Raw genomic sequence first — 7,500 nt, 5'->3', positions numbered from 1 at the left:
ATGGCACTAATCCAAGATATATCGCTCATAAGGTGGGAGGAAGGGAAGCCATGAACCAGAAGCTCTTGGTGTAGGGAGAGAGAGAGAGAGAGAGAGATAGAGAGAGAGAGAGAGAGAGAGAGAGAGAGAGAGAGAGAGAACTAACGAATGTGTGTTTGCATAGAAGATAATTGACGTAGAAGGAAAGAAGGAGACAAGAGAAGAGGAGAGGAAGAAGAGGAGATAGCAACACCGGGTGAAGGAGAGTATGAGGAGAGATGGAAGGGAGGAGAACGTTAAAGAGGAGAGGACAGTGGAATAGAGAGAGAGAGAGAGAGAGAGAGAGAGAGTGGGAGGGAGGGACGTGGGTGAGCAGTGTATGACATTCTCTCACACGTTCATGTACACACACACACACACACACACACACACACAAAACCTTCCTCCTTCTGAATATCTGGTATTTAAATCGTCTTTCATCATTCCCCCTCACTATCCTTCACTCCCCCTCACTATCCTTCACTCCCCCTCACTATCTTTCACTCTCCCTCACCTCCTTCCTCCCCTCACTATCCTTCACTCCCCCTCACTATCCTTCACTCCCCGTCACCATCTCACCACCTCTCATTTCTCTCTCCTCGTAGATTTTGTAAGTATTTGTCTATTATTTCCTAACCTAACCTAACCTAACCTCTGTGAAGTATTGAGCACAGACAGCGCGAGTGTTGACGTAGTGCCAAATATTTACTCTCGCTACCGGCACCTATTGACACGCTACGCCGTCCTGGATGGTCAAATGGGCCCCAGTCCGGATAGGCCCCTAACTGTCTTAATGGGCCCCAAGTTAAATATTAGTTGTCAGGTGCAGTCCTAATGGGCCCTTGTCTTCTATACTGTGAATATCCGAGTCGGGTCCCAATCCTATCTTCTCCTGTAAACACAAGATGGCTGATGTTTGGAAAGTTGCACGAACGGAATGTTTTTTTTTTCTTCTTCGTATTTTACAAACCAGACAACGCGTACCGAACCTAATCTAACCATCTTAGGTTATTTTTTGGTCAAAGTTAATATAATCAGAGATTTGGTTACTACTCGTATTGCCTGGAAACATAAAACATTAATGCTATAAACAGTTTAGCTCTCCCGTCCGTGGTGCATTTTTAAACATTGACCATCTGGGTGTAATATGTAAACAAACATAGATTTTTGGCGCGCACTACAGTGGTGGGAGGGCGGTGACGACTTGATGTCGTCACCAGTACTTTGTTTCGTGTTTTCTGATTCTCGAAACCAAAAAGTAAAAAAATAATACCCGTTTTCTGTGTTCGTTTTAGAGACGGTAATGTGGACAATGTGTGGCTGGCGCCCTTAATGCTTCCGTAACGACTACATTACCGCCACTCCACAATAACACCCGAAATTATACGGCCCTGCTGGTGGTAGGTGAGAGGTGAGTGGGAGTGGGAGTGGTGAGGGTGTAAGGGAGGGTGTAGAAGATGGTAGGGGGTGTGGTGAGGTGTGTAAGGGAGGGGAGATGTGGTGAGGATGTAAGGGAGGGTAGAGGGTGTAGGAGAGGAGGGTGTGTGGGGTAGGGAAGAGGAGGGGACTATGTGGGGTTGGGCCTGGGGGTGGAGAAGAGTGGAGGTTTGAGAGGGGAGGGGAGTGGAGGGGTTGATTGTGGTAGTGGTGGTGATGGCTTACAGAAATACCGACACGGAAGTCTCCAGCCCACATAACTAAAGGACCGGAAACCTCTTCTCTCACGCTCAGCAAATACAAAAATGGGAAACCTCACACCATTAGAAATACACACGCGGAAGCCTAGAACCACACACAGACAACCCCTCAGAGATAAAGGTCCGGAAACCTCTTCTCTCACGCCCGCATCTGACTCGGAATTCCTGAAAATGAATCTCTTTCAAAGTCGCGGAAAAATATGCCGAGGCGTTTTGTGGAAAGTAACTACTACCTTCAGCCTTGAGTGTGTGTGTGTGTGTGTGTGTGTGTGTGTGTGTGTGTGTGTGTGTGTGTGTGTGTGTGTGTGTGTGTGTGTGTGTGTGTGTGTGTGCGTGTGTGTGTGTGTTCATCATCATTTATCTCCCTGCAACCACACATGTCCCTCACAGAGTATAACCATATATTTCTCACACACAACACCACTGCCAGCCGTAATGAGTTAGGGTAGAGTCTTGCTGCTGCTGGTGACAATGGCATATCTCACCCTGGCGATATTTTTAGGGTAGGGTCAGTGAGGAGGTGGATGTAGTTTTAAAAGAATTGTTTCTATTTAATATAAGTTTTATTTTTGTTTTAGTCTGTTTGTTTCGCTTTATATATCTGTTTTTATCTTGTTATCTCTCTCCTCTCTCTCTCTCTCTCTCTTCCTCAACTTTCCTTCACCCTCACCCCACCTCACACCCACACCACCACACTCACCCCACACCACCACACTCACCTCACTCACCACACCTCACCCCACACTCACCCCACACTCACCACACCACCCACACTCACCACACACTCTCACCCACACCACCTCACACTCACTCACACCACCCCACACTCACCACACCACCCCACACTCACCACACTCCCCCACACCTCACCACACTCACACCTTCACACTCACCCCACTCACGCTTAAGATTGGATGGTCTGTTACGATAATGTTAACTTCACCTCAGGTTCTTGTGAGAGACATTAGGGAGAGGTGAGAGGTGAGAGGGCAAGAGGTGGTGAGGAGGGAGGAAGTGGAGAGGGCAGGAGAGGTGGTTGGAGGGTGGAAGAGGTGGTGAGAGGGTGAAGAGGTGGTGAGAGGTGGAAGAGGTGGTGAGAGGGAAGAGAGGTGGTTGGAGGGTGGAAGAGGTGTAGGAGGTGGAAGAGGTGGTGGAGGCAGGAGAGGTGGAGAGGGTGGAAGAGGTGGTGAGAGGGCAGGAGAGGTGGTTGGAGGGTGGAAGAGGCGGTGAGAGGGCGGGAAGAGGTGGTGAGAGGGCGGAAGAGGGTGAGAGGGCGGAAGAGGTGGTGAGAGGGCGAAGAGGTAGTAAGAGGGCAGAAGAGGTGGTGAAAGGGCAGGGGAGGTGGTGAGAGGCAGGAGAGGTAGGAGGCAGGAGGTGGTGAGAGGAGGAAGAGGTGGTGATAGGGCAGATCACCGTAAAAACTATTAGAAAACAATAAAAAAATACAAAATTAATTCATGAATTCATAAACGAAAATACATAATATATATATATATATATATATATATATATATATATATATATATATATATATATATATATATATATATATATATATATATATATATATAACTGTAATTTTAAGAAAAAAAATTCCACGGGGTTTTTTTCCTATTAATTATCGACTTCCATTAACCTGAGCTCATTGACCTTAATTGGGGTAATTATCATCAGGTCACCTTCATCCATCAAGGTTTAATTTAGTTTCGTTTCCCCCCAGAAAATAGGTTTATGTTAATGAGGTATTTTGGGGCATAATGGACACTGTTGTTTACCTGATAAGACGATGGTTTTGTTTATTTGTAAATAATAATGATAACGACAAAAAGACAAATATAATACTAATACTTCTAATAATAACAACAACAATAATAATAATAATAATAATAATAATAATAATAATAATAATAATAATAATAATAATAATAATAATAATAATAATAATATTAATAAACAAATAAGTAAATAAATAAATTACTTCCCTATTTCTAGCACAAGACTAAACCAATTAAAGTCACAACTAGATTAAAAAAATATAAACCCATTCAATTTGCCAAACCTTCCCTCCCCTGTAAAAAAATCCTCGCACTAACAAGAGCCACATCCTCCCAGCCACATCCTCCCAGCCACATCCTCCCAGCCACATCCTCCCCCTTAAAAAAATAAACAACTAAATAAAAGAGAAGAGGTGGTCCTTTTGTTTAAGTCTTTGTTTATATACAGTTACTCAAAAAAAGAATCCAAAGTTTTAAAAATGTAACTAATTAGAATCAGAATATTTTGTGATTAATCTCTATACAGTGTCATTACGTCTTTGTATAGTGAGGGAAAATTACACTTAATTACACAAGGAAGATTAATTAATTAGATGTATATTAAAGACAAACAGATTCTTACTAATTACTTGATTATATCGCTGAATTACCTTTAGAGCAGGTGAGAATGTTGTGTGTTTGTAATTATGATAAAGAGCGAATTACAATCAACAGGTAACAACACACACACCACTGGAAGGATCTGGGACAAACACCCAAATTCTTGTGACGTTACGTAAAGCTCAGGTGAATACAAGAACCTATTTAAAACAGTGAATGAAATGAAATAATCTACATTGACTCATTCATATGTTTATTCAAATCTCTCCGTTATTTCTTTCACCTGTCATGACCTCAGAACTTGTAATGAAGGTCAGCTGGGTAAATACAATAGGGATTAACGTTATTGATGCTCATTAAGAAGTCAGGGGTCAAGGCCTTTCACCTTTAATATTGCACACACCTTGTTTTCTTGTACCTCTACCTACGTACATCGATAGATAAATAGATAGAAATACCAACAACTTTAAGCTATGATGTCTATGTATGTATGTATGTATGTATTTATGTATGTGTGTATGTATGTATTTATGTATCTATGTATGTATATATGTGTCCGAGAGTGTCTTGGAGTTAAAAGAAAATGGTGTTTGCAGGACGTGGGAGAGGGTCAAAGGATTGGAAATTGCAAACTGCGTGGAAGAGAGCCAGGAAGGTAGGAAAGTATCAGGGAACGTGGGAGAAGTTCAAGGAGCGCGAGGGAGAAACTGGAGGCGTAGGAAAGTATCAGGGAGCGTGGGAGAAGGTCAAGGAGCGTGAGGGAGAAACTGGAGGCGTAGGAAAGTATCAGGGAGCGTGGGGAGTCAAGGAGCATGGGAGTCTAAGAGGCATGGGAGAGGCGTATCTAACTGTCTCACTTAAGCTACAGTCACAAAGGTGATTATCAGTATGGCGTCATTATTGCACTGAGACTCTCCTGTGGGTGGATTAAATAGTTGGCATTGCATTGTTAACGTGAGAGACATTTAGGTACGATTATCTCAGAAACCAGAATCAGGCAAATGAGTTCGACCACTTGAGAATCAGCATGCGGCAAATGATTCGGAAAATGAGTCGAAGCTTCGTTTCTGTTAATCCAGACTCAAGGACTCGAGAACTCCCGCTGAAGTGGCACTGAATTATGAAGAACCTCGACCTTGATACAGTGAATTCAGTCCTTGTGTACATAATGACTTGACTCAATTACAGTCAAGGACAAAGGAAATTAAACTTCACCAATCAAGGGAAACTCAAATGAGAAGATTTCCTGTCTGAAACCGAGTGAAACCTAAACGAGACAGTAATGTGCCATCAGTTTGGGTAGACAAGCAGTTTGGACGGAGATTCTATCCATCAGTTTGAAAGAAAAGGAGAGAGAGAGAGAGACAGACAGACAGACAGACAGGAATAGAGACCGAGCGAAACAAAGAGAGAGACAAAGTGAAAATGAAAGGCAGACAGACAAAGAAAGAGAGACAGAGAGAGAGACTGATAAACAACCACAAGCTCTCACCAGAAGATCCACCTGCCAGCCAAAATTAAGTTAAGGTCGTGGAGGGAGTCTTCCTTGGTCGCCTGGCTCAGCTTCCTCTTGTTGTGAAGTTTACTTGCCTCCATGTTTACACTCGCGTTGTTGCCACTTGGATGGTCTTATATTTTTACATTAGGTCTTACAGTGCTGCCATTTAGAGGGTCTTATATTTTTACATTTACTCTAACGGTGTTGCCATTTCGAGTCTTTTCTTTTATTGGCCTTTCGGAGATTTAGTGTAATATTAGCATTATATTTTTTTCACTTACTGTTGTACCTTCCAAGTTGATTCACTTTCAGTCTTTCTTCACTTTTTTGTATCTTTACTGCTAGTCTCATCATCATCACACTCATCATCGGCACCCTTACGGCGTGATACAATACGACACGGGTGCCGAATAATTTTAGTGGTGAACATAACATAACATAGTTTTTAGTTTAACAAATTTATTGGCAGAGCTTGTAGTACAGTTTGCCTATTCTGAGTAATTCAGTCAGGTCTTGACACTGAGGGTGGTATCACTTCTCACTGCCACGCAGGACAGGGGTTCATACACAAAGAAATACATCATATTCATTGACAGTACATACATATGTAAACACACACACACACACATATACATACATACATATACATATATATATACACATATACATGTACACCACGTGAGGCCCCTCATAACACCATCTGTGAGGGAATTACACCACGTGAGGCCCCTCATAACACCATCTGTGAGGGAACTACTACACCACGTGAGGTCCTCCTAACACCATCTGCAGGAAAGTTATTACACTACGTGTTTGCTGTTCAGCACCTACAATAATCTGTATATGTTCACTGTGTATGTCTTTTACCTTTCTAATGAAGGCTTTTGTTAAAACCACCAATGTATGTAATAAGTCAGCTTATGTCTCAATGTATATTTTCAGCCTTTCGGGCTGCAGAACTTGTCAATAAAAACCGTTAATTACATATATTTTTATGCACATATACATACACACACGCACATACATATACACGTCGGTCAGATTCATTTGGGTAATGTCACCACCGCTAAGGGCTATGATACAGAGGTTCGTACAAAGAATGCATCATATTTACGATGTGCACATATACATATATGTAAACACACACACACACAGACATATACATACATACATATACATGCACATATACATACACACACGCACACATACATACATATACACGCTGGTCAGATTCATGTGGGTAATGTCACTTTCACTGCTATACAGGACAGAGGTTCGTACACAAAGAATGCATCATATTCATTGACAGTACATATATACATATATGTAAAACACACATACACACACATATATACATACATATACATGTACATGCACATATACACACACACGCACACATACATACATATACGTCGGTCAGATTCATGCGGGTAATGTCACTTTTCACTGCCATGTATACAGGATACAGAGGTTCGTACAATGATTATTCACTGACACTATATATAGGTCAGATTCATGTGGGTAATGCCACTGTTCACTGCCATGCAGGACAGAGGTTCATACACAAAGAAATACATCATATTCATTAAACAGCTATAAATGTATAGAGGTCAGATTCATGGGTGCAATGCCACTTGTTCACCGCTATGTGACAGAGGTTCGTACACAAAGCAAAGGAAAATACATCACATTCACCAGCAGCATATATAGGTCAGTGGATCACATACATTGAGTCATATTTCTAATTGAAGACTAATCAGTGTGGGCTAGCAAATTTGGGATAAACAGCAAGAATGTCCCCTAGCACACCAGTAGGAGGAAGGAGAAGTAAGAGGCAAAGGAGGAGAGAATAGATGTAATTGATGGATAGTAACAAGGAAGAGGGGGAGGCATCCAAAGGATGGGCACCCTG

At 42.0% G+C, this 7,500-nt stretch overlaps 1 protein-coding gene across 1 annotated transcript in view; it reads left to right on the top strand.

Annotated features, from left to right (window-relative positions):
* Positions 1 to 7,500, top strand: part of LOC121866371 (flocculation protein FLO11-like) — a 108,893-nt gene that overhangs the window by 43,361 nt on the left and 58,032 nt on the right. The window lies entirely within an intron of this gene.

Source organism: Homarus americanus, unplaced genomic scaffold (assembly GCF_018991925.1).
Source record: "Homarus americanus isolate GMGI-L3 unplaced genomic scaffold, GMGI_Hamer_2.0 scaffold16430, whole genome shotgun sequence".
Classification (NCBI taxonomy): domain Eukaryota; kingdom Metazoa; phylum Arthropoda; class Malacostraca; order Decapoda; family Nephropidae; genus Homarus; species Homarus americanus.
This window is presented reverse-complemented; position numbering and strand designations above follow the sequence as displayed.